The following is a 27,311-nucleotide window of genomic DNA, read 5'->3' as shown; positions in this document are numbered from 1 at the left end:
TATAGCTTGCTGCTGATAAAACAGTAAAAACTATTTCTCATAGCATTCTCCCAATGTTAAAGAACATGAATTCATATTAACTTATGCTTATCTTAACGAGTCTAAATTTGATTTTTGTCCACCTAGACTGGGAAAATTGCACACTGTGGGCCGAAGGGGAAAATACCTTTGGGGAGACCGAGACATAGGTGGGAGGATAATACAAAAATGGATTTGAGGGAGGTGGGATATGATGGTGGAGACTGCATTAATCTTGCTCAGCATAGGAACCGATGAACCTCCGGGTTCCTTAAAATCCATTTGTAAGTAAATAATTGAAAGTACAGAAGAGCATATCTCGTTTTTGTTCCCCTCATGTGATAGCTATTAGATTTCCACTTCAAAATTCTCGAATGTTTCTTTGTATGAAGTGGCAAAAATAGGATTGAGACAAGTAGCCAACAGGCTTGGAGCCCACGTAGATACTTCTTCTCAGCCCCAATTTCCCTTGCAAGGACGCGTCTTCGTGTTCCTTTTAAATGTGTCTACTTTCATTCATTCATTCATTCATTCATTCATTCATTCATTCATTCATTCATTCATTCATTCATTCATTCATTCATTCATTCACTCATTCAAAACCAAAATTACATTAAAGTAGTTATTTTACGTTACTGCGGAATTGGTCTTAAAGTAACAATTTTCGACGTAATTACAGAACTGTTCTTAAAAATGTTTACAAAAAAATGCCGTTATGTTATTATGGCAGTTTGTATTCGAAGTTCGTAATATTAATGCAATTTGAAATATTAATTGACCATATTGATGCTCTCGTGCACAAACTCACCCCACTAGAAAGAAGTCGTATGTTAAGATACATGGGACGTATGCCAGTTTGACGAGGTAACCGGAACTGTTGTTCATATCTGATTAAAACAGATCGATTAGATAGAGTTACCAACAGAAGATTCGTTTCCAATTCGACCAAATCAGTACTATATTATTCACTTTCTGTCTGCTATGCCTGTCGTCAGTCAAAGTTAAGCGAGAAAGGAGAGGTACTGTTATATTTGTGATAATTACGTGAGTCAGCATCATTTCTCTTTTCTCTATGGCTAGCATGTCCAGTCAGCAACATATCAAGCACTACAAATGCTTGTGAGTCATTTCATTTTAATTCCAGGTTTTACATCTCGCGCCCAGATATTTTTCAGTTTATGGACGTATTAATGAAAAGTTCAGATTGACATTCATACAGAAATCAACTCGGTCAATAAGCATAACATTTAGAAATTGCATAAAAAAGAAAAGTGAACGGTTGTAAAGTTACATTACATTGTTCATTAGAAATGATGATTTTGTGAAAATAATGTCAAAAATGAACTTTCCACAAATACTGCAATTATAAGAAAACAATGTCAAAACGTACTGTGTAGGCAGAAGTTAATTTCACCAAGTTGCTAAGTAAGCTAGTCATGTGTGGTTCTGAATAATTTTATTTTAATTTTTTCGCCGTAGCACCTATGGGCCAATGGTGTTCCGAGGTGAAGTTGTTAACTTCTGATATCGGCAAGTATTTATCAGTACTTAACAGTGACTCTCCCTCTACGGCTTTCTTCAGTCAAGGAATTAATATTTCCATTCAGTGAGGGAATGCTTTAAGTGTTATGGGGACTTTTCCATAAAGTAAACCATTGGAAGAAATATTTCATTTCATGTAGAGCTGTAGACAGTTTTTTTTTCGCATTCTTTAGTTTTGTTGCAACTTTCTAGTTTGTCCCTTTCTCAATTTTTTAATTTTAAATTTTAAAATTTAATTTCATTTTGTTTACTTTAATATAGGCCTAGGTAACTTATCATTTTATTAGCAATTTAGTACAATCACATTATACACTGTATATTTTATACATGTATTTACTAAACCCGTAATGTAATAGCGAATTATCCCATTCATTTTATGTTGGATAAGAAATTCATTACCACACCCGTTTCCTTATCCCACTCGTTTTCAGGAATGAATGATAGCATCAAGTAGGCCTATATTTCAAACTATATTGAAACTAAGTACATAATATTACAACGTAATAATTATTGTATTAATTTTATCTGGATATGGTTTTTAAAGTTTGCTCTTCAATATCTGAAGGCAAACTTTCAGAATCACTCATCTTAAAACTTACAAATTACAAATTTGCAGTAAAAACAAATAGGGTAATTCCGGGTTAGATGACCATAGTTTTTTAAATCACTTAGAACAGGGTAACCGATTGGTAAAGAAATACGAAACAAATCAAATACGTTCCTTCTAGATTATATTTCTCTACTACAGTGCCTCAGGGCGCATAGAATTCACTGATGTAATAAAAAAAATACGTTTGAAATATAATAGGCCACTGGCCATCTCACCCAACATATGTGGGTGAGATGGCCATAGGGTATAGGGATAGATGGCCACCATAATTTTTAAGTAAATTCATAACAATTTTTTGTAAAAGAATGAGGTTTTATGCACTGGACACATAAATATAGTGTCTAAGTGCATAATTATGATTGTTTGAAACTTTTCAACAACTTTATTTTTTATTTTTTCCTCTTTTAGTGAATTTTCCTTAAAACAACACAGAAATAAATTGAAACGATTATGAACATATTATAATAATAATCCGAGGCACGACAGCCCATGAAGGACCATGATCGACCAGCCGGCTACTAGCCTCACGTCCACATGTCGGAGCAGAGGTGGACGATCATCCAACCAAATGGCGGTATCGTGTGATTAGCCCGAAGATCTCCCCCCCAGCCGTTACAGCAGGCTTTCTTAACCGGATTTCGCTACCTATCGTAGTTACCCAGTGCATCACGATGCTGGGTGGGCACCGGCCCCATACACTGGCTCAAATTTCATGAGATAATTTCTTCCCCCATGAGGACTCGAACCAGCGCGAATTCCGTAACGCGAGTCCTAGGCAGAATGCCTTAGGCCGCGACGCGGGACCTTATGAACATGTTAATGAAAGAAAATGCTGAAAGGTCAAAGTAACAGTATCTTTTCCAGTTGGTTTCCGGGATAGGAAGCGTTGTCTCACAAGCAAACATTCTGATGGGAGCAAATAAAAAAGTTATTTTTTTTCTTCCGCCATATTAATAATGTCAAAAGAAGTGCTTATACAAATTTTGGCCACTCGACCGTAATTACGAGTCCATCCAGAAAGTGATTTTACCTGGGGCCGTTTACAGAAAAAAACACAATTACATGGAAAGATTTATTGAAACAGATACAGCAATTGTTGCGCTAATTGTCAACGTATCTCCGACTGGAATTGAGACATTTGTCATACCATGGGATCAATTTTTGTACCATTGTGTCGTAGAAGTCAGCTTCCTGGGATCGAAACCAGCGTTGGACAGCCACCTGCACCTCTCTACCGATCCCATGATATGACAAATGTCTCATTCCGGTGTGGAATGTGTTGAAAAAATAGCTCAACAATTGCTGTGTCTGTTCAATAATTTTTTTTAATTAAATTGTGTTTTCTTTCTGTTCTGGCGAACTTTTTTACGGCCCTCGTAATTGCGGTCAAGTGGCCAAAATTTTTATGAGCACTTCTTTTGACGTTATTAACATGGTGAAAAAAAAATAACTTTTTTATCTGCTCCATCAGAATGCTTGCTTGTCAGCCAGTCAGAGAATATTGACAAGTTCTTCAGCAAAAATGTAAGCGAGACTATAGACATCGGTCCCTGTAAGAGAAAATCCATGTTCCTGCATATTTAATATGGCGAACAAACCTACATCCATTGTCATTGCCTATGTGTCACTTGGTCCCATTGCACCCTTTGTAGAATTGTCTGTTCTAACTCTACTTTCCAGGGCTTTTCTTGGAATATGAAATATAATGAAGGCTTGACGTACAGAAGTGCCATATTTAATGGCTTCAAAAGCACGATATAAGTCATCTTCATTCCAAAGACACGTTTGCTGCCGGGCTTTGCTTTATATTTTATTGGAACCTAGAAATAACGATACTTTTTACATAATAATATTCCTCAATTGTAGGCCATCTATCTCGGAAAAATGCTGGCCATCTCTCCTTTTTTACGGGAGAGATGGCCATACCGCGTAATAAAAACTGGCAGCAGTGAAGAGAACAAATACAGTTAAGATAGAATGTTTAAATATGCCTTACCTCTTTAATAATGTTTCCAGCAAATTTCCTCACAAAATGCAGTATTTCTCTATTGTTATTTCAGAAGGTGAAAAATTATTGCTTGCTCACAGACTCACGAACGGCTACAAAACGCGGAAATAATAACCTTCCGTTTTCGCAGGTGCAACGATCACTTCTTTTAATTAACATCTGGCGGGAAACCGACTTTCATTCGAAACAGATGATTGGAATAAAAATAAGAGCGGTTGGTCGTCTCACCCGCATGGCTATCTCCCCCGGAATTACCCTACTTTTTTATATAGTAATATTGTGGTTGTCATGATTTATAACGTCACATAGCCTACCTAGATATCTTCAATTTTCTGCTTCACACAAAAAGATAAATTTTTAAACGTAAAAATTATTTTTGCTTCATTTTTTTATTTGAACGAGTGTAGATAAAATATTGTGCAATACATGTGTGATAACGGCATATTAATATAGGCTACTGTACTTGTATATTTTCACACGCGTAATTTATAGCCTATTAATAATGGTCTTATCCCACATGTATTTTAAATATCTATTATATGTGCATAATACTCGTATGTCATATTTATATGGTCGAACTGGGAACGATGTTTTTAGCTACTCTCAAGAATTCAATTTCTTCTGTGGTCCAAGCAACTGTATCTTTTTCCTTTTGGTCGAACAGGAAAACACCAGATCTATGGACCTGTCTGGCCTATACAATCCCCTGACTATTATTTATTTCGTCAAATTGCTCTTAATTCCAACAGTCATCATTGACTTAACTGGACAAATCTGTAACGCCACGAGCATTTATCGAAGGAAAACGATAAGAAGTAAGCAGTAAAAAAGAAACTCCTAATCGCTACTCATCATGTTAGTCCATCAGATTATATGAAACTAATTTTCCAAGCTTGTGTGTGTATACCTTTGTCATTCTCCGCAGGTGTTTGCGAATTGCTTAGTCATTGACGTAGAAGCTTTCCGCGACTTTTTTTTTTTTTTTTTCGTCGTTCATGATGATGCTAGGACCTCTCTCTCGAGGAGAATCTTGTAGTGACTCATCTCGCGCTATCTTCAAATTTGTTGAACTACTTTCGAGCTGTTATTTCGCGTAGCGGTTCTTCATCAAACACAGGCCATATCTTTCGAGCTGTTTCGGCCGCTTTACTCCCGAATTTGAACTCGTAAAGGAAACAAGCTCTAATTATATCCTTAAACACAACTATTTTGTCGTTGACTTACTGCTACAGAACGTTCAGTCTCAATTTTATTTTTCGAGAACTAACAAAACAACATCTACAACTGTTACTTTGTCATAAGCTGAAGTGGTCTTGTCAGATTATTGTAGGCATTACCGACTAAGCAAAAACCGAACGAACTTTCTTGGTTGTGTAATATTTCGTGTTAAAAAGTTAATCTTTTATTAATATAATTATTACCATTATCCTGTTAATTGCAGTGACATGATCTGCAGCCAGGAAGTCAAAAAGAGGATAGCAATGGCCAAGGAAGCTTTTAATAGAAAAAGGAGCATCTTGTGAGGACTTCTGGAAAAAGAACTAAGGAAGAAACTAGTGAAGTGCTTTGTGTGGAAAGTGGCATTGTATGGGGCGGAAACATGGACATTACGACGAAGTCAAGAGAAATGAATAGAAGCATTTGAAATATGGATATGGAGAAAAATGGAGCGTGTGAAATGGACAGACAGAATAAGAAATGAAGCTGTGTTGGAAAGAGTGAATGAAGAAAGAATGATGATGAGACTGCAAATCGAGCTTTCAGGTATAACTCCCTGTAAAGTTGATTTGAATAATTTCGAGGGAAAAATTGGATCGGTGTCTGGTAGAGTTCCCGGGTAGCTCAGTTGGTAGAGCGTTGGTACGTTTAACCAAAGGTCCCGGGTTCGATGCCCGACCCCGGAACAATTTTTTCCTCGAAATTATTCAAATCAACTTTGCAGGGAGTTATATCTGAAAGCTCGATTTGCATAATACACGTTACTGTTCGTTAACAGAAAACCACAATTCAAGTCACACAGAGTTAATGTGCACTCAATGTTGGTTGCTTGACGGTTGTCAGCCCACTTTGAGGTCTGTGGATATATGTAGAGGGAAAAATTGGGTCGGTGTCTGGTAGAGTTCCCGGGTAGCTCAGTTGATAGGATGATGAGACTGATCAAAAAGAGAAAAAGGAATTGGTTAGGTCACTTGCTGAGAAGAAATTGCCTTCTGAAGGATGCACTGGAAGGAATGGTGAACGGGAGAAGATTCGGGGCAGAAGAAGATATCAGATGATAGACGACATTAAGATATGTGGATCATATGCGGAGGCTAAGAGGAAGGCAGAAAATAGGAAATATTGAAAGATGCTGGGTTTACAGTGAAAAACCTGCCCTTGGGCAGAATACTTATGTATGTATGTATGTATGTATGTATGTATGTATGTATGTATGTATGTATGTATGTATGTATGTATGTATGTATGTATGTATCTTGTTAATTATGTTTTTGTGTTTATCCTTAATGGTCACTTAAATTAATATGCAGGTATTAATCAAAATGAAGTCATAGAAATAAAATTTTTCATTAATACGTTTTCAGTGCTTTGAAATACGAGCAAAACACCTACATTAATTTATTGTGTATTTACAAGTCTTCTCAGGTATACACACACAAAGAAGATCAATATTTTTCTACCGATAGCTTACTCTTGTTCATTTATCTGTCGAATATGTAAGCAGGGCGAATATTGCTCTTTGTAAGTCGAACATTTTTGTTTTGGCTGTAATCGTTATAATTTACAACAGCGCCATTGATATTTTTTGTAGTCCGTTCGACTCTCAAGATCCGAAGATTAAGCTTAATATGGATATGTAGACCTAGTTTATGAAAGGTCTTAGATATCGTCATCTGACAATTATCCATCTTCGTGAGAGGAATTGTTTTATTTATTTTATTTATAGGTTTAATGGTAGCAAGCGTTCTATCGTGTCGCTCACCTTGAAGGTCATTTACTACTGAATAGTTCACATTCTTTAACCATGACGTTTTAGTATTTTACTAAATATCATCGTAGTTCTTAAATCAGCGGTCGGAAAATGTAGTGCATTTAGAACGTGTAGAATGCGACTTCTCAATCCCCACCCTCTAGTTCACCCGTATCTGCAGGATTTGTTAACATGCTTCAATGTACTCACTCGTTTGGTTACCAGCGCAGCAGCAGCGGCGGCTTAGTAAGAAAGAATAGCACTTTCAAAGCAAGTAGCAGTAGCAGCAGCAGCAGCAGTTGTTGTTTAAGTGCCATTACACACTTATTCCCATGTGCATCAACGTCGGTTAGTGTAACCACTGGTTAAGCAGGTGGCACGGGTTCGAATCCCGACGGGGCAAGTTACCTGGTTGAGGTTTTTCCGGGGTTTTCCCTCGACCCAATATGAGTAAATGCTGGTTAACTTTCGGTGCGGACCCTGGACTCATTTCACTATCACTATCACCTTCATCTCATTCAGACGCTAAATAACCTAAGCTGTTGATAAAGCGTCGTAAAATAACCTATTTAATAATAAAAATAAATAAAATACAAAGATGGAGAGCTGTAAGCCGCTCGTCCCAGTATATACATAAACGTCCTCCCTACTCGAACAATAATTTTCCACTCAATTGAATTTTCATATCAACTATTTTCATATCTTATCATATTGTATCTATAATTTTAGGCATTATTATTATTATTATTATTATTATTATTATTATAAACTGCTACTGATACTACTAGTGGGACGAGCGGTAGCGTCGCGGTTAAAGCATTTTCCTGTAAGCCGAAAGGTCGCGCTTTCGATTCCTGATGAGGTCAAGGGATTTTCTCTATTGATCAGATCCTTCCGGCTCCACTATGGCCCTGGGGTTTACTCAGCCTCTAACATAAATGAGTAGCAGAGATATTTCTTTGGAAGGAAAGGCGACAAGCACGTAAAACTTACATCCCTACGGCTATTAATGACGATTGTCTGTAAAGGTGGGAGCTTTAACCTCCGGCTACTCCGTGGCCCGTCGCAGCTAATAATAGAGATAAATGTGAATTACTGCTGCTACTACTATTGCTGCTACTGCTATTGCTATTACTGCAACTTTTGTTACTACTGCTGCTATAATACTACTACTGCTGTCTCTACCATTACTGATACTACTGTTGCTGCTACTGTTGTTACTACTGCTGCTGCATTACTACTGCTGCTAATGCTGTTGCTACTATCACTGCTACTGCTATTCCTACTATTGCTGCTACTGTTGTCACTACTGCTGCTGCACTACTACTGCTGCTACTATTGTCACTGCTACTGCTGTTGCTACTACTTCTGCTACTGTCTTACTACTGCTGCTACTGTCTTACTACTGCTGCTACTACTGCTCTTGCTGCTACTGTTGTTACTACTGCTGCTGCACTACTACTGCTGTTACTACTAGTATTACTGCTACTGCTGTTGCCACTATTATTGTTACTGCTGTTGCTACTACTATTGCTACTGCTACTACTACTGGTGCTGCTGTTACTACTACTGCCGCTGTTGCTACACTCATAGTCTCCGGCTTAGAAATCTAGACGTTCAGTTGACTATATTCTTAATACTATCTTTGCTGTTTACTTCGGTAGATCAGTTTTATTGCCGTCTTGAACTTGTTTATTCTCTGTCATTGTTACTAACAAGTTCAATGAGCATGAACAGGTTTTAACCAAACTTGACACACATACGGTAAAGTAATGGGTTAAGTCAAAATACGCTATGAGACAGAGAATTCGAAGGTAGTTCATATTTATAAATTATAAAGTGGAAAACTTCGTACCCTTTGAACCATTCTCTTGAACGTTTGTAGTAATGCCATTTCTTCTTCCTGATAAGACGACTTACACTAAAGTAGAAGTAATCCATTTTGTGCCTCATTTACAAGCAATCCTATGACAGACTCCTGCGGTGGTTGGGTGGTCAGATCTTCAACTTGTTACGGCAGGCGATCTGGGTTCGAGTCCGGTCAGGGCTGGGATTTTTCATTAAAAAGTCCATAGTGACACTTGTGGCTGATAAGGTCGCAGTCGGGGTTTATCTCGGGGTTCTCCCGTTTCCCCATGTTAGGCATCTACATCATTCCGTCAATTTTTTCCCATTTCGTCATTCCATGGCATTTTCCGAAGGCCAGCTGGCATAGGGATGAGTGGGGTTGCCTGCTCGAAATCTGGATACACAGCGAACCTTAGTGTAGTCAGTCGGTGTGGGTTTGGGAATGCATCTGGCTTGAGAGTTAACGCAGTAAATTTAAAAAAAAAATTGCAACGCTGGGTCGTAGTACCTCCCTTCCGAAATTCCATTCTATTCCAATTCAGTGGCAAGTATGAAGTTACATGAATTGACTTGTTTAATCCTGTTCAAACCTTCATTACATCATAGCAACTGGACAGACGTGGAACGACTGCAGCATTTCTGAAGTCAGAATTCCTTGCAATGCAATGGCCAGGTGTATAGGTACGTATCTAGCCCATAGAAACTATGATTGCGATATTTTTTTCTACGGTAGCTACATGGTCTAGACTATCACCAATTCACGCAGGCTTTCCGGGTTCAAGACAACCTGGGATAGATAATGTGAAAAATCCATAATGACACTTGTGATGGATAAGGTCGCAGTTGGGGTTTTCCTCGTGATTATCCCTTTTCACCACGTTGGACACCAACATCATTATCGTTCCACAGTATTCTCCGATCGCAGGCTGGAGACGTGAGGAGAGCGCTGGCCCAGGAACAATTGGGGTTGCCCGGACACACAGTGAACCTTTTCGTAGTCGCTGGCGTGGGTTGGAAATGCTCATAGTTGGGGTTAGCACAACATATCTGCAGAGTCGTAGTGCTGGATGGTAGTGATCCAACAGGAACAGCAATAGTAACAGTTATTTAAAATTTCATCATTCACTGAACTTAGAACCTCTGACCTGCCCCATATCTCTATTCTTATTCTACACATAAATCATTCATCCATTTAGTCTTTCACTTTTTCATATCAAGTGAAAAGAGAAAGTATTGTAACATTGCAAGAAGTTTGTTTCGAACTCATGTGAAAATGACGTAATCAGTATATCTGATATCAAAAAATGGATGGTTTAGGGCAAGGGCGTTTAAGTTTCTTGTGGTGGAATGTATAAGTTATCATCGTGGAAGTTGTGGTGATTAGCCAAAACCCAGAAGATTATTTTAAGAGATAAGGAACTCAAAATATGCAACACATTTGAATTAAAGTTGAACATTTTAATACCGGTACTGTTGATTAAAAAATGTGAATATCCAGTAATTGTTATTTCTTAAATGTGTTTTCGCTGCGTTAAAATTAATAAGATGTAATAGTTCATTACTAATAATAAAATTACACTATTAACAATAATTTGATATAAAATAATTGTTGCGCTACTAATCTACAGAGTCTTCATAACTAACGAATCTATCGAAAAATCAACTATTTTGGATAATGTTTTGAAATGATGTTCATCCTCACGAGAAAAAACCCTTCCCGGTGCCGTACAATCGATTTGTAAACAAACACCCCTTCCCCTGCCGCCAGAGGAAGCTACATGTGTAATGTGCATTTGATGCCAACTTAAAATGACCTGGAGCATGGCCTTCTGTATCCCAAGGATAATAACACACGTCCATTACTGTACATATTGTTGTGGTAGACTAAAATGATAAAATTCCATGCTGCCGCTTAACGTCATTGCAGAAGAGAAAATTTGCTGCTTGGTTTGAACTTGGAAACAGTGTCGCTCAAATTAAGCGTTTATTCCGTAGTTGAACTGTTTCCAGGCATGTGGATCGGTCGCACAGGTCCAATCCGTTGGCCTCCGCGACCACCTGACTTGACTCCCCTGGACTTCTTTTTATGGGGATTCATGAAGGATTGTGTCTATGTAATTAAGCCACGCACTATTCCTAAATTAGTCGAACGAATTGAACACGCGATACAAATGGTTACGCCTGACATGCTCACCAGAGTCTATGAAGAATTGATATTACGTTTACACTTGTGCATTCAGTAGAATGGAAGACATTTTGAAAATTGTACACCATAATTTGTCAACAATTGAAATTGTTTTTACATATATTATGTGTTTTAGTAAAGGTTTAAAACACTAACCATTCCTTCGTTTAATAGTTCTGGCGACGAAGAGAAGTGGTGTTTGTTTCCAAATCGACTGTTTTTTCTCGTGAGGATGAACATCATTTTAAAAAATTATCCAAAATAGTTAACTTTTTTTATAGACTAGTTACTTATGAAAGACCCTGTATACCAAATTGAATTTAGGCCTACATAATGAAATTCCTTTAATAATGCATTGTAAGAATTGTTGTTAATTAAAGCACATCTGCCATATTTATTTTCTTAAAATATATTGGCTTCTGATTTGTTTCTACAGTGCATTCGCGTCACGCTTGATCCGAAGAATGCGGGCGGGAGCAAGCCTGTAGAGTGCGAGGTACATCTGAATTTTAGATCCGTAAACTCTGTCGCATTGCACTCATATAACTTTAATTAATTATTGACATGCAGACAATCATCATTTTATTTCATTAATCTGTGTTGCTGAAAGTGGTGTACATTACAATTAAGACATTCCCGACATCTTTTGATGAAACTTGAATTCACACGCAAAAGTTCTTCTTTTGTTACCCTTCTAATTTCTGTTCTTATATTGTCTTTAAGTTCATTGATGGTGCGTGGGTTATTTGTATAGATTTCCCAAAAAATAATAATAATAATAGCACACGGTAAGATCTGGAGAACGTGCGGACCACAATTCTGTAGGAAAAACCTGTCATCAAAAATCTCCCTTATAGCCTCCAAAGAAGCACCTGCAATATGGCCTGTGGCAGAATCTTATTAAAAACAATTTGCATGTTGTCTCTCACTATCAGATAATTGTTAAAAAAACTGTGCGAGTATTTGCTTACGATACCTCTCTGAATTTACAGTATCTTCAAAAAATATTGGTCCTATTACTCAATTTTCTGTTACAGCACACTACACACTAATCTCTTCATCATACAGGGGAACTTCGTGAATTAATTTTCTGTGCACCAAAACCTATTGTTCTTCGAATATCAATGAAAGCATGCCTCATCAGAGATAAAGATCAAATGTAAATCAACAATACCGTCAACAATGTTTTGTAAAACCCAATTACAGAAATGCACTCGATTTTCGTTGTCATACGGCTAGATTCCATTCACAGACGAGTAACTAATAGATACCAAAGTCCTTTTTCCCCAAGCTCTTAGAACCTGTATCAACAACGAAAACCCGTAGTTTATTTATTTATTTGTTTATTTACTTACTTACTTACTTACATACTTACTTACTTACTTACATACTTACTTATTTATTTATTTATTTATTTATTTATTTATTTATTTATTTATTTATTTATTTATTTATTTATTTATTTATTTATTTATTTATTTATTTATTTATTTATTTATTTATTTATTTGTTTATTTATTTATTTATTTGCCATACCCGTGCTCTCCACTGCACCCGTTAGAAATAAATATAAAGTAATTACTTAATTAAAATAGGACATTTGATCCAGGGAACATTAGAAGGATAAATCGTTTAATATGTTACTTAATTTAAATTGTATTTAAAAATTTAAATGCGATCATTTGGTCCAGAGACCACTCATTGGTGCAATGACAATTCCTTTAACATGTTTCTTAATTGTTATTACATGCAACCATAGTTTAATGAAGATTGACATATCATTTAGTTTTAATGTGTATGCTTTATAATACTTGCTATATGTTTCCACTGAATTATGGTAATAACTTAATTTTAACTCTTGTTTTCTACGTCTTCAGTAAATGGCGCTTGGCCCGTTATGGTTCTCAACCCTTCAAATAGCTTAAATAGTGATACAGCATATATAGTGATACGTAATTATATTTCTTTCTTTCGAAAATGTAAGAATTCACTATCTCCTATGTACCATTGACATGGTTTGAATAAATGTTTTTTTTTTCTTCCTACTCAAAAATTTTATATTTTGCACATAGGAGTTACTGTAGGAACAACAACGCTATAATCTGAGGCGGCGGTGAAAATGTATTGTATTGTTATTTTAAAAGTCTTGTTTATCCTTAAATATCAGTCCTATCAAAATTTTACATAGAATAAAACTTATCGGAAATGATTTTTAAAGAAACTTTTATTATGTAACTTTTTCACAAAAAGCAATAATAAGCGAGATATTTCGATTTATTTAATTCAGGCCCCCTTATAACCCCCTTTTAAATAACGTATTTTGAATGTCATATAGCCTAAAATCTAAGTTACAACGAACTTAATTTATATTCCAATTTTCATCGAAATCCGTTCAGCCATTATCGCGTGAAAAGGTAACAAACATCCAGACAGACAGACAGACAGACATACAAACAAAAATTTCAAAAAAGCGATTTTCGGTTTCAGGATGGTTAATTATACATGTTAACACCAATTATTTTTGGAAAATCGAAAATTATCAGAAAAATTTTGGCTACAGATTTATTATTATTATAGATTTATTTATTTATGTATTTATTTATTTATTTATTTATTTATTTATTTATTTATTTATTTATTTATTTATTTATTTATTTATTTATTTATTTACATTTTTTTCCCTCGTTTGTTGTTCGTTCACTTGAGGATCGTACAAGCTGAAAGATAAAATTATGAAGGATTGAATTGTACTGATTTAATATTTTTTCTTCAGTGGCGGCTCTTTAGCCCAACATATAGAAAAGGAATAAATGATAGTTTTGAAAATTGGTATGTAGCCCAATTCAGAACTGCAATTATTAAATATGTCATTCACGTGAAAGCAGTGTCAATGCTCCAAGTTCCTTTTCGGTTAACAAAGTAGGCAATTTATTCTCTGTCTGGTGTCTTGTAGATACATTTTCAGTTAAGGCCAATCACGTAATATCTTCGATTCCTCCCGGTTTTGAACGCTGTCGGCATTGCAAACAACAAAATTCAAATTCTCTCGTACCGTCATTCATCCAGAGGATAACAGGTGCAACATGTCCCCCATTGTATTCTCTTTTTAAGGTGGGGAATGATAAATAATAAGATTGTGACGCGAATGGTGAGCGGTGCTGTTGAAGAGGGACAATATTTCATTGCTTCATCGATTTTTTGCCTGTGACTCAGCGCTATCGCGCTCGTATCTCACTCAAACGACTCGAGTTCGATCATCCGCAAGTTCGTGTTGGAATTTGTGGTGGATAAAGCAGACGTTGCAGAGTTTTCGCGGAGTACTCCGATTTCTCTCATCTTTCCACCAACACTCTTCACTTCCCTCTAATTTGATCCATTATCCGCATTAATATTCTTTGTTAGACACGAATGTGTAGGTTACAACTTCCAGCCACATTTTTATTTTTATTTTTTTCTGAAGGCCTGGTTCGGGACCTCACAGAGTGAGGGTGATTGTGAAATATTGGTGAAATTATAATAATGGTGCAGGAAAAACGGAAGAACCTCGAGAAAAGCCACTCGCACCCACTTTGTTCACTAAACATTTCTTCTTGACCCAGACGGGGATCGTATCAAGGTCACCATGGTGGGAGACAGAGAAGCTAACTATTCGGGCAAGGGTGAGTTCAAAATAAATTGTTAAAATAGGCTGGGGTAAAGTCTTGGGGTCAATACGGGTTCCCATTGATAATAAGTATACATTTTAAGAGTTTTGTCTGTGGTTCAACGCTAATGCTCTGGTGTTCCGTTCAGGCGGTCCGAGTTCGATCCTTTTGCCAGTTTGTGATGGAATTTGTGGTGGGTAAAGCAGACATTTTAGAGGGTTTTCTCGGGATACTCCCGTTTACCTCTATCATTCCACCAACGCTTTCCTCGACGTTTTACGTAAAATTTGAATTTCAGTCGTAGCTTGAACTCCGGCGATTTTTTTGTCAGTACCCAAGTCACAGACCTATAGCCTAAAGCAAAACCGACACCTTCACAATACAAAACTTCAGCTGTGTGTCTTTGCGTGTTTTCTTCTTGAATGTTCGTCTTATGTATCACACATATATTTTGGAATATTGAGATTTTCCATTCTAAATCACAATTAAAACTATTACTAATCTGACATCCTAGATAATTAGAAACATTGAATTTTTCTGCTGATTTGTTATTATGTACGCTTAATTTTTTCTTTTTAAAGCATGATTATCACTGATAGTTAATGGTGTACTTCTATAGAGTGGCAGTATCTAACTGTGCAGATTTTAATAGCTTATTCCTTAGATAGAGTGCAACAAAAATTTCGAATACGATATTACTTCCAAATGAACACTTTTCACTGTCTGAATTGTAAAATATAGTTTCATCCGGATATTAGGATCTGGGACCAGCAGTATGTGATAGCAGAGTCGATATTTTAAAATTCATTTAAACAGTAGGGCCTATCATTACCTGATTTCCAAAGAATAGCTTCGTCAATGTAAAAGTTATAATATAACATTGGAGACGGACAGCAGTCTTAATGCATGCTTTGATTTGTTATTATAAAAATTCTCACTTGATTTCCTATCAGTCTTGATTTTTATGTCAAATTCATCACATAGGCTTAAACGTTTTATGACTTCAATCAGATGTGAACGTACAAAATCTCAAAATTCTCGCAAACACTTCGATGAGATTATACTGCGTTCCATAATGTCTCACAGGCGACATAAACATTGCCGGCAAAGGAAGAAAGGAGGATAACTGCTAATCAACCAATGACAGAAGCCACATTCAAGGCTTACAGTATCTTGAAGTTGGGTGGTCTGAAGAGTTCTATCTTCGCCCAACTTCAAGATAAGCCTGTAACGTGACCTCTACCATTGGTTGATTAGCAATAACTTTCTCCTTTCTTTTGGTAATATTTATGTCGCCAGTCAGACATTATGAAACGTAATATAGTATAGGATTTAAGAACTATCGTACAAAAAGATCTGAATTTAACGTGTATAATAATTAGATCTTAATTAATTAATGTCTTGGAATAAGTTGAATCGCTATTTGTAACTACTTCAGTGATTAAGGTGCTGCTTTTCCGCACCCTTTTTCGTCTAAAAATGAAGCTAGAATCAACTTTCGGAACGTCGCCGTCGTAATGTATTTATTTCAATACTATGGAAGAATGAATATCATTATCCTCCGTAAAGAGCTGATAATGTTGATAATAATGCTAACAATAAATTTATTTACTTGTTTATTTATTTATTTATTTATTTATTTATTTATTTATTTATTTATTTATTTATTTATTTATTTATTTATTTATTTATTTATTTATTTATTTATTTATTTATTTATTTATTTATGTGCTGGACAACAGACATTGGCCAATAAAAGTCCAGCACAGTGATACAATTAATACAATAAAATGAACAACTATGGTACAAATTAAATAATTGAGATAACAACAAAATGAAGAACATAGTTTACAATGATTAATTTACAAGAATTAATATTTTATGCAAAGGAGTTGATTCTTACAAAAGTATGATCAATTTGTCTAGGAAGATTATGCAAATAATATTAGCAAAGACATTGCCATGTTCTAATACTTCTATACATTGAATGGATTGAAATCGCCTACATGTATGTTAGCATTTTTAATACATCAGGAGACCGACGAGAAAGAAGAGTTTGTGATGTCTCATGTCCTTCATAGGAATACGAAGGCTGACACTGTTTAAGAAAGATTGACAATTAATGTCACCTTTAAGGACCTTACAAGAGAACAAGTAATCGAGATCATGACGTCTAGCATACAAGTTTCGACATTTAAAGTGTTCACATTTTAAATAATAATAATATAATAATAATAATAATAATAATAATAATAATAATAATAATAATAATAATAATAATAATAATAATAATATAGACTCTTAATATGTAGCCTAATTATTAGATTCAAAGAAACAAAGAAAGTGCAATGTCATGGACGCGTCTATAATAAAGAATTTACATGTTCGAGGAAATCCTTGATGATAATAATCGATGACGTAAACGAGGACAATTCTTCAATTATGTTACCTGTATCATGCGGAGGGAAAACACCTCATTCGTTTCGAGAGACAATGAGTTGCCTAAGCGGCCTTGCAATGACTCAACGCAGTGTCGATTTAAGATACGCATTCCACACACCTCGGCAGACGGTCCTCTTCCGTCTCCCTCAGAGAAAGAAAGTGACACAGCGGAAATGTTGCACACCTGTAATTAACCTGTGGCTTTAGGAATGGATCAAATCTAATGTTCGTTGGAATTTCCATCCGATCCCTGCATTCTTCGTTCTGACAGGAAATTTATATAGCCTAGGCAATTTAAATCCGCTCTTGTCATTAGCACTTACTTAGTGCGCTGATTTATGTTAATTTGCAATGCATGGTGGTTTGATGACCGACCATTAGAATACTTCAAAATGTGTATGAATATATTATGTGATGTGTGTATTTTTTAATTTTACTTACGTAGCCTATATATATCAGCATGCTCCATTATTTTGGAGTAATAGGCTACTACATGCTTTATATAAGATATTGCAATTGGTTACATAATTTGTGACATGAGACGAAACAAGAGATTTACAATTTTGATTAAGATCTTGCAATTCTTATAGGTTCAGGTGTTGCCTAATTATAAGTACATTTTCTGCTCGTATTTTAGGTTACAATCATTGTTAGTGTTATTTATAAATGCATGTATGTATAGTATGTATGCATGTACGTACAGTATGTATGTATGTATGTATGTATGTATGTATGTATGTATGTATGTATGTATGTATGTATGTATACGTGTATATGTGAGAAATGAATAGTGTTGCCAAACTAGCAACCTAAAATCCACCCACGTAACAACCAAATTCCATACAATTCCACACATGACTTTAGAATACATTTTTGTGCACTATATTCATGCATAGTATAATGATATGTTAATCAATGCACTATACTTACATAGCTTTCTGCATTCAACGCTAGTTTAGTGTCTCGCCGATATTCACTTACTTACTTACGTATGCCTACTTACTTACAAATGGTTTTTAAAAAAACCCGGAGGTTCATTGCCGCCCTCACATAAGCTCGCCATTGGTTCCTATCCTGAGCAAGATTATCTAGTCTCTACCATCATATCCCACCTCTCTCAAATCCATTTTTATATTATCCTCCCATCTACGTCTCGGTCTCCCCAAAGATCTTTTGCCCTCCGGTCTCCCAACTAACACTCTACATGCATTTCTGGATTCGTCCATACGTGCTACATGCCCTGCCCATCTCAAACGTCTGGATTTATATTCACACTTTTACTATTTATAGTACTTTTAGAAATAGGCCTATCTTCCATTATACGAAAGTTGTTTATATTATGTTTAAATTAATATATTTTGTAAGGTATTATTTATCTATTTCTTTATATTCAGTATTATTTTGTTTAAATATGGTATATATTAAGCATTTTAGTCTTAGGTAATAGAAAATATATTTGTTGCGGGTCGTACATGGAGCAGATTAGAGACAGACAGGAAAAACCAGACAAGTGACTGAGCTTATTGTTACTTTCTCACCCACCCTCTCAACATAACTCATAGAGGTAAAAAATGTTTCTCCAAGCCGACACCATCCCCCTCAAGTTCATTGTCAGGCAGCTGTCTGAGTCCATGAACAGTGCTTAGTATTTCCTTGTCACTCAGAACTTTGAAAGCCTGGGAGAAAATCTACTCGTATAAAGAAAGGGTCATAAATCTTCAAACAAAATGACAAAATCCAATCTACCCCTACCGATTAAACGCGGTTTAGATGATCCACCCACGGCTACTCTAGAATCAACTGTACCTGTATTTTTATATGCACATTTATTATTTTAATTAACTCAAACATATTGTGAGCCCAGCTGTGAGAATTCCACACAAAATCCACACAGTCAATCATTCCATACAGCAATAAAAATTCCACACATTTTGTGGAATTCCACACTGTTTGGCAAAACTGGAAATAAATCTAATTCGTGATTGATAATTCAGCGGGACCACAAGTTTAATTTCTTTATTATTACTTCAGTCCTATTCTGAACGGTGAACACAATTAAAGTTAGACCCTGAGGATTGCAAATCAGTGGCTTACTTACCTGCATTTTAGACAAACCTGTCATGCAAAATAAAACTGTTCGGCCGCCGCTGTGGATCGGATCCCTGCATAGCTTAGCTGGTTAAGAGCACTCAGCGCGCCAAGGTGAGAGTCCTGGGTTCGATTTCCAGTGCCGGAACGAATTTTTCTCCAGTAAGAGTTTAAGGCGAATGTCAGGAAGTCGTATACCGATTCCTCGACTTCATCTCATTAAATATCATCTATCACCACATTTTTGACCCTAAATAATTTAGTAGCTGTTACGACGTCGTTAAATAACCTATAAAAAGGTTATCTTATTAGATTATATGTTGTGAAAGAAAAGGAATTGTATTGCTTTATAACGAATGACAGGTCTTCCTCTTGCCTTAAAATCTTTAAAAGTTGTGTTCTAGAAAAGCTGGTCTCAAAGCCACTGTAATACATAGATACCACTTGGCTGTTCATTAAGCAAGCTTAATTATATTTCTTTTCATGCGAATTAGTTCATGGAGATCGCGACTTTTTAGCGGTCCAGAACAACACTAGCCATTCGCGCTGAAGAAACTTTGCCTATACTTGTTTGTTTGAAAGATGGGACATGACAGTTAAGCGGCTAGCTTGGAACTACAGTGCTATGTTGCCAATATGGACTATCACGCTGTCAGCTGATGGAAGCTAGCAATTGACGTTAAGATTGTTGACGTTAAAACATTCATTGTGACCACACCTGTGGAGTAACGGTTAGCACGTCTAGCCGCGAAACCAGGTGGCCCGGGTTCGATTCCCGGTCGGGGCAAGTTACCTGGTTGAGGTTTTTTCCGGGGTTTTCCCTCAACCCAATATGAGCAAACTTTCGGTGTTGGACCGCGGAATCATTTCATCGGCAATATCACCTTCATCTCATTCAGACGCTAAATAACCTAGATGTTGATAAAGCGTCGTAAAATAACCTACTAAAAATATTCATTGACAATTGACGCGAAGGTAAGAAAACAATACAAAAATCGACAGAGAATCAAACACGAAACGTACCAATGCTAACATTGTATGCACAATAAATGTCGCCAAGAGCGCTATTAAGCACTCGCCACGTGGAGCACTCGCCACTTGGGAATGGTAAGTTTGGCAACTCAACCGTTGTTACTATAGCAACAGGCCTACCACGCTATGTGACATTCAGTTGTTTTTCCGATCGCAATGCTCCTGTCATGTCCCATCTTTAAAAAAAAAAACAAGTACAGTTGCATTCTTACAAACCAATGAAGTAACCAGACAAATGAAACAAACGAACTAGCGGAGTAGTCCGCTCAAATGACACAAAGAAGAGACCTACGGCTTAAACAAACTACCCAAACCGACCTAACATACGAACTAATCAAATCAGACTAAACGAAATAACCGAACCAAATCTATCAAACCAATCAGTCGAATTAATTAAACAAACAAACCAACTAAACAATCAAATTGACCAATTAAATCAATAAACCAGCTAAATCAGCCGAGCAATCATAATAATCAAACTGAGCAACCAAACCAGCCAAACTGAACAACTTAACTTTTCAAACTAACCAATTAATAAACAACCCCAACCCCCAATCAAAATTGTGACAATACACTGTGTCCACACTAAAAGTATACAGAAATAACATCTTATATCGTAACTTGGATAAGTTTGATTAAATAAATTTCTTTAACATTGAATAGAGTAACTGAAAAAGTTTTTATTTTCATAGTACACTTCAACATGAGCACTATTTATAGCTCGACAGGTACCAAAACGATACTCAACCTCTCACCAGGTGTTCACCAACATATCAGGTGCTCAACTGCTTGAATGATATGCTGTCTCAAACGAATCAAATTACGAACCTTATTGTTGTAAACAAAATTTTTAATAAATCCCGACGCACAAAAATTCGAGGATCTAGGCGGCCAGGAAGTTGGCCCACCCCTACCAATCCAATTTCTTGGGAAGGTTACATCCAAAAACAGTTTAACATTTCTATGGAAGTGTGGTGGACACCATTCTGCTAAAATGTTAAACCTGGCGGACATTGCGGAATAGCAAAGTTCTCCAGCATATCAAGGTACGTGATTTACGTGGGCTTCTAGCAAATGATTCATGCACCTCATCCGCAATCGTTTCGGCCACATGCTTTTTAGAATGTTTCCCCGTCATTGAAATCAAGCTTCCATTATCTCGTAGAGTTCTATCCCATTCGTAAATGGATTTGCGTGTAGGAGAATTCACATTTCATTTCCCTCCGTATGCACCGCTAACACACGTAATTGAATTCAATTCTGCAAATCAAAGCACACATTAAACTTTTTGCTGTACCGTCCACATCTCTATTGACAGGAACTAGACTGATAAATGCAAATTTAATTCATGCAACAATAAACTTGAAACGAAACATTGTACACAACAATGGCCATGGAAAATGTATGAAACGAAATCTTGGAGAGTTTTTCTATTGATTGAGCTTTATCTTAAAGGAATTATAATATACGGTTGTGAAATTATAAGCTATTATTTCTGTATACTCTTAGTGTGGACATGGTGTATTACAAATTAATTGAATATGCAAGTGTCGGAAAGCTCAAGTATAAACCTAAAGTTTCCTTAAATATAATTTGTATGTTTCTTTAAAACGGTAATTATTTAATTTTTTCTAGTAATTGAGATTTATAGATTGCCGGTTTGGATATGTATCACTGCATTGGTTTTTTTTTCTTGTAAATGTAACATTTTAAGATTTTAAACTCTACCTTATTGTCATGTAAAGAAAAAACAGTACTACTTTTCAACAGTAGTTAGACTGCATATTCAGTAAAGTTTTGTTTGTCTTCATCCGTAATCTATAGCACGTATTGTTTAACCGCAGTGAAACCGAGAACTTCCTTTGTATTGTTTATGGATAACTTACTCGATGACGATTTCAGGATGAATGCTCTTATTCGCATTTGAGGATAAGTTCATGTCTCCAGTGACGTCATACATTACGTGAGTGGCGTACTAAGTCTGAGGAAAATGTCACCATAAAGGAAACTTGATTTTACTCAAATAGATCTGAACTTTTTGCTATTTCGTATGCGGATACAAATTGCATTAAATTCACATGAGTACAAAGGGCGTTGTACAGTTACTCATACATCGTAATTACACGAAGTTGCAGTTTCCATCCATAAATCTGTGTATGGTAGGTTACATATGAGTTGAAGATAACATCATAAAATTGTAACTGGACAGGATAAAATTGCATCGCTTCGCACATATTTTGAAGAGAAGGATAATGTTTGCATGTCAGGTTTTAGTGTCTCGGTGTAAGAAATAAGTTATAGGCCTAATGAAAAGTAACCTACTAGGATAATAAGAAAAATAAATTACAAAATTTCCAAGAAGAAACAGGCTTACAAGATATCTGAGGTAGGAACAGTGGATTTCAGCATGCTATCTGCCTCTGAATAGGAATTTATCTAGCGACTGAATGACTTTTGTTTATATCAGTGTCTACAATTCAGTTCAACTAGAAATAGTAGACATAGAATGTGGACATTTCTAGTGAAAATTAATGGGTTCTTATTTGAAAAAATAGCAGAAAGTTACTAAATCAACTCTAATCACTAGACCATTTGCTTAAGAAATTATTTTTCAATAAAATAGATTAGAAAATAATGAAATAATGTTACGTAATTCTACGGCGAATAAAACTTACGATTTAAAATATCCATACGGATCACTTTGCACAATAACGTAATACCAAGCGTTACAGAAATAGAGCAAATATATAGAACCTAGGCCTACTTACTTTTTCCCTATATACAGGATTATGTAAAAAAAAATTGCAAAAATCTGCAAACAATAACACTTAATGGCCTAAAGATACGTACAAGAATTAATTATTTTAAATCAACCTAATCCTAGCCCAAAGGAAGTAAAGCAAAACTAATGTGGGACTAGACTATACATATATTTCATCACTAGCCGTACCCGTGCGCTCCGCTGCACCCGTTAGAAATAAATATAAAGTAATTACATAATTAAAATAGGACATTTGATCCAGGGAACATTCGTGTTTGATAGAAGGATAAATCGTTTAATATATTACTTAATTCAAATTGTATTTAAAATATTAAAATGCGATCATTTTGATCCAGAGACCACTCATTTGGTGCAATGACAATTCCTGTAACATGTTTCTTAATTGTTACTACCAATTATTTTTGGAAAAGCGAAAATTAACAGAAAAATTTTGGCTACAGATTTATTATTATGTTTATATTATATTATATTATATTATATTATATTATATTATATTATATTATATTATATTATATTATATTATATTATGTAAAAAGTGTGTTGATAACGGATGTACTCGAATTAGAAAGTTTTTAATTTGTTGTGGGAGCTCTTGAATCTCAGGAGGAACAACTTTTACAACAGCGCAACATAATCTGCTTGGCTCATTACCCAATTGTTTTGCATTGCATTTATTGCATATATATTTTATGTATTTTAACACGATTCAATTGAGCATAGTTAAAATTTGAATTATAAAATAATGCATTGCTAAGCTAACGTACTATTACTGCATACTAAATTAATACACTCTCGTTGTTCGTTAATTCTCTGAGATAAAAATGAATATGTTCATAAACATTATTTTAAGAAATACAGGAAATGAATATACAGAATAACCTATCAAGTTTTCTGTGCATAAGAAGCTATTTTAATCTTACCTGTCCTCAATTCACTCACAAGTTACTGTAATAACATTATAACATTATGTCCATCCAGAGAAACTACACTTTCCAATGATGAAATAATAATTAATTATACAAATCGGTTAATTTAGCTTCCGATATTACTTCATACAAACACAAAAACATTGTCTGTAGGCTATGTTTCATAGCTTTCGATTGTTGTGTCCAAAGCCGCTTATAGACGAAGTCATTTGTTTTTTATTTCAATACACCGCCTTAGATGGCAGTTATTTTAATTTTAAAACTCATTTATCTCATTAAATATCAGTCCTATCAAAATTTTTTAAGGAATAAACCTTATCGCAAATTATTTTTAAAGAAACTTTTGTTATGTAACATTTTTCACAAAACGCAATAATAAGCGAGATATTTCGATTTATTTAATTCAGGCTCCCTCATAACCCCCCTTTTAAATAAAGTATTTTTAATGCTATATAGCCTAAAATCTAAGTTGCAACGAACTTAATTTATATTCCAATTTTCATCTAAATCCGTTCAGCCATTATCGCGTGAAAAGGTAACAAACATACAGACAGACATACAAACAAAAATTTCAAAAAAGCGATTTTCGGTTTCAGGGTGGTTAATTACATATGTTAGGATCAATTATTTTTGGAAAATCGAAAATTACCAGAAAAATTTCGGCTACAGATTTATTATTAGTATAGATTATATTATATTATATTATATTATATTATATTATATTATATTATATTATATTATATTATATTATATTATATTATATTATATTATATTATATTATATTATATTATATCAGAAGTTACTGTAATAACATTATAGCATTATGTCCATCTAGAGAAACTACACTTTCCAATGGTGAAATAATAATTAATTATACAAATCGCTAAATTTAGCTTAAGATATTACTTCATACAAACACAGAAACGTTCTCTGTAGGCTATCTTTCATAGCTTTCGATTGTTGCTATCCAAGGCCCCTTATAGACGAAGTCATTTGTTTTTAATTCATTACACGGCCTTAGATGGCAGTTATTTTAATTTTAAAACTCATTTATCTCATTAAATATCAGTCCTATCAAACTTTTTCATGGAATAAACCTTATCGCAAATTATTTTTAAACAAACTTTTGTTATGTAACATTTTTCACAAAAAGCAATAATAAGCGAGATATTTCGATTTATTTAATTCAGGCCCCCTTATAACCCCTCTTTTAAATAATGTATTTTGAATGCCATATAGCCTAAAATCTAAGTTACAACGAACTTAATTTATATTCCAATTTTCATCGAAATCCGTTCAGCCATTATCGCGTGAAAAAGTAACAAACATACAGACAGACATAAAAACAAAAATTTCGAAAAAGCGATTTTCGGTTTCAGGGTGGTTAATTATATATGTTAGGACCAATTATTTTTGGAAAATCGAAAATTACCAGAAAAATTTCGGCTACAGATTTATTATTAGTATAGATTCAGTATTCTGCCCAAGGGCAGGTCTTTCACTGCAGACCCAGCATTCTAATCTTTCCTATTTTCTGCCTTCTTTTTTCCTTTCCTCGTATGATCCTTATATCTTAATGTCGTGTATGTATATGTATATATGTATATATATATATATATATATATATATATATATATATATATATATATATATATACCGTGTGTTTCAGATCACCCGTATCAGCCTTTTTTCTCGAAAACTACATGATACTGGTTGTTCATAAAAAATTTTGATGACCCAAACCTATGTAAAGAATCGATTGGTGGCAGTACCATTTCCCGTAACAAACCGGAAGTAGGAGTACCTGTGGTCAACTTCGAAATTTCAAATGAGAACATGGGTCATTGAAGATGCCATTGGAAACTACCTTTAAAAAGAAACAACTTTTACTGATTTTTTTCTAACTTTTATTGTTTACTCACAAAGCAAAAAAAAAAAAGTGGTATTTTCTGAGAAATGCTGTACGTGATGAATTTCGTGAGCTATGGTAGGTAGCGAAACGGTTCCGCGAATCATTTATAACGGCTTGTGGAGGTAACCGTGCAAACCACACGATATCCACATATTGGTTCGATGATCGCTTACCTCTGCTGAAGCATGTGGATTTGAGGCCAGTAGTTGGCTAGGCGACCTTGATTCTTCACGAGCTGTCGCGCCTCACGATTATTCACATGTGAAGGGTTCAGAACCATAGTAGGCCAAGCGTCATTGACTAAAACCGTAAAAAACAAGGGTTAAAGTGAAGTTATTAACATAATTCAATGGAAACATATAGCAAGTAATATAAAGTATGCACATTAAAACTAAATGATATGTCAATCTTCATTAAACTATGGTATTCACTTAACTTTAAACCTTGTTTTCTCCGTTTTTAATAATTGGCGCTTGGCCCACTATGGCTCTGAACCCTTCATTTGTTTATTGTAAATAAAACATGAAGCAAATCGTAAGCATAAATTCATCGGTTGTCTCGGAAGCCATGATAGAATTATAATTCGGATATATGTAATTTCGCAACAAAGCAATTCAATATGAAAGTTAGAATTTATAAAACAGTTATATTGCCGGTTGTTCTGTATGGTTATGAAACTTGGACTCTCAGTTTGAGAGGGGAACAGAGATTAAGGGTGTTAGGGAACAAGATTCTTAGGAAAATATTTAGAACTAACAGGGATGAAGTCACAGGAGACTGGAGAAAGTTACACAACGCAGAACTGCACGCTTTGTATTCTTCACCTGACATAATTAGGAACATTAAATCCAGACGTTTGAGATGGGCAAAGCATGAAGCACGTATGGGCGAATCCAGAAATGCATATAGAGTGTTAGTTGGGAGGCCGGAGGAAATAAGGCCGAAGCGTGGATGGGAGGATAATATTAAAATGTATTTGAGGGAGGTAGGATATGTTGATAGGGACTGGATTAATCTTGCTCAGGATAGGGACCTATGGCGGGCTTATTAGAGGGCGGCAATGAACCTCCGGATTCCTTAAAAGCCATAAGTAAGTCAGTATATATGTAATTTCGCAACAAACCAATTTATATCATTATTACATAGCAAATATTTCTTTCTCACTTTATTGTCTCAAAAAGTTTACAAAAATCATTTCCTGCAACCTGTGAATATCAAATATCATTGTGTAGGTCTTTTGGCCAACGTATTAATAGAGATTTTCTTTTCAGAGATAATTACGTGATGGAGAAATGTACAGTGACAC

At 35.2% G+C, this 27,311-nt stretch overlaps 1 long non-coding RNA gene across 1 annotated transcript in view; it reads right to left on the bottom strand.

Moving 5' to 3' along the window:
* LOC138713995 (uncharacterized) overlaps positions 1 to 27,311 on the bottom strand; it is a 164,436-nt gene that overhangs the window by 111,727 nt on the left and 25,398 nt on the right. Inside the window, exon 2 of the long non-coding RNA XR_011336026.1 lies at positions 26,179 to 26,305. This is a non-coding gene — a long non-coding RNA (uncharacterized lncRNA). The remainder of the gene's footprint in view (positions 1 to 26,178; positions 26,306 to 27,311) is intronic.

Source organism: Periplaneta americana, chromosome 14 (assembly GCF_040183065.1).
Source record: "Periplaneta americana isolate PAMFEO1 chromosome 14, P.americana_PAMFEO1_priV1, whole genome shotgun sequence".
Taxonomy (NCBI): Eukaryota; Metazoa; Arthropoda; class Insecta; order Blattodea; family Blattidae; genus Periplaneta; species Periplaneta americana.
The sequence above is the reverse complement of the archived record's forward strand: the minus strand, read 5'-3'. Positions and strand labels throughout refer to the sequence as shown.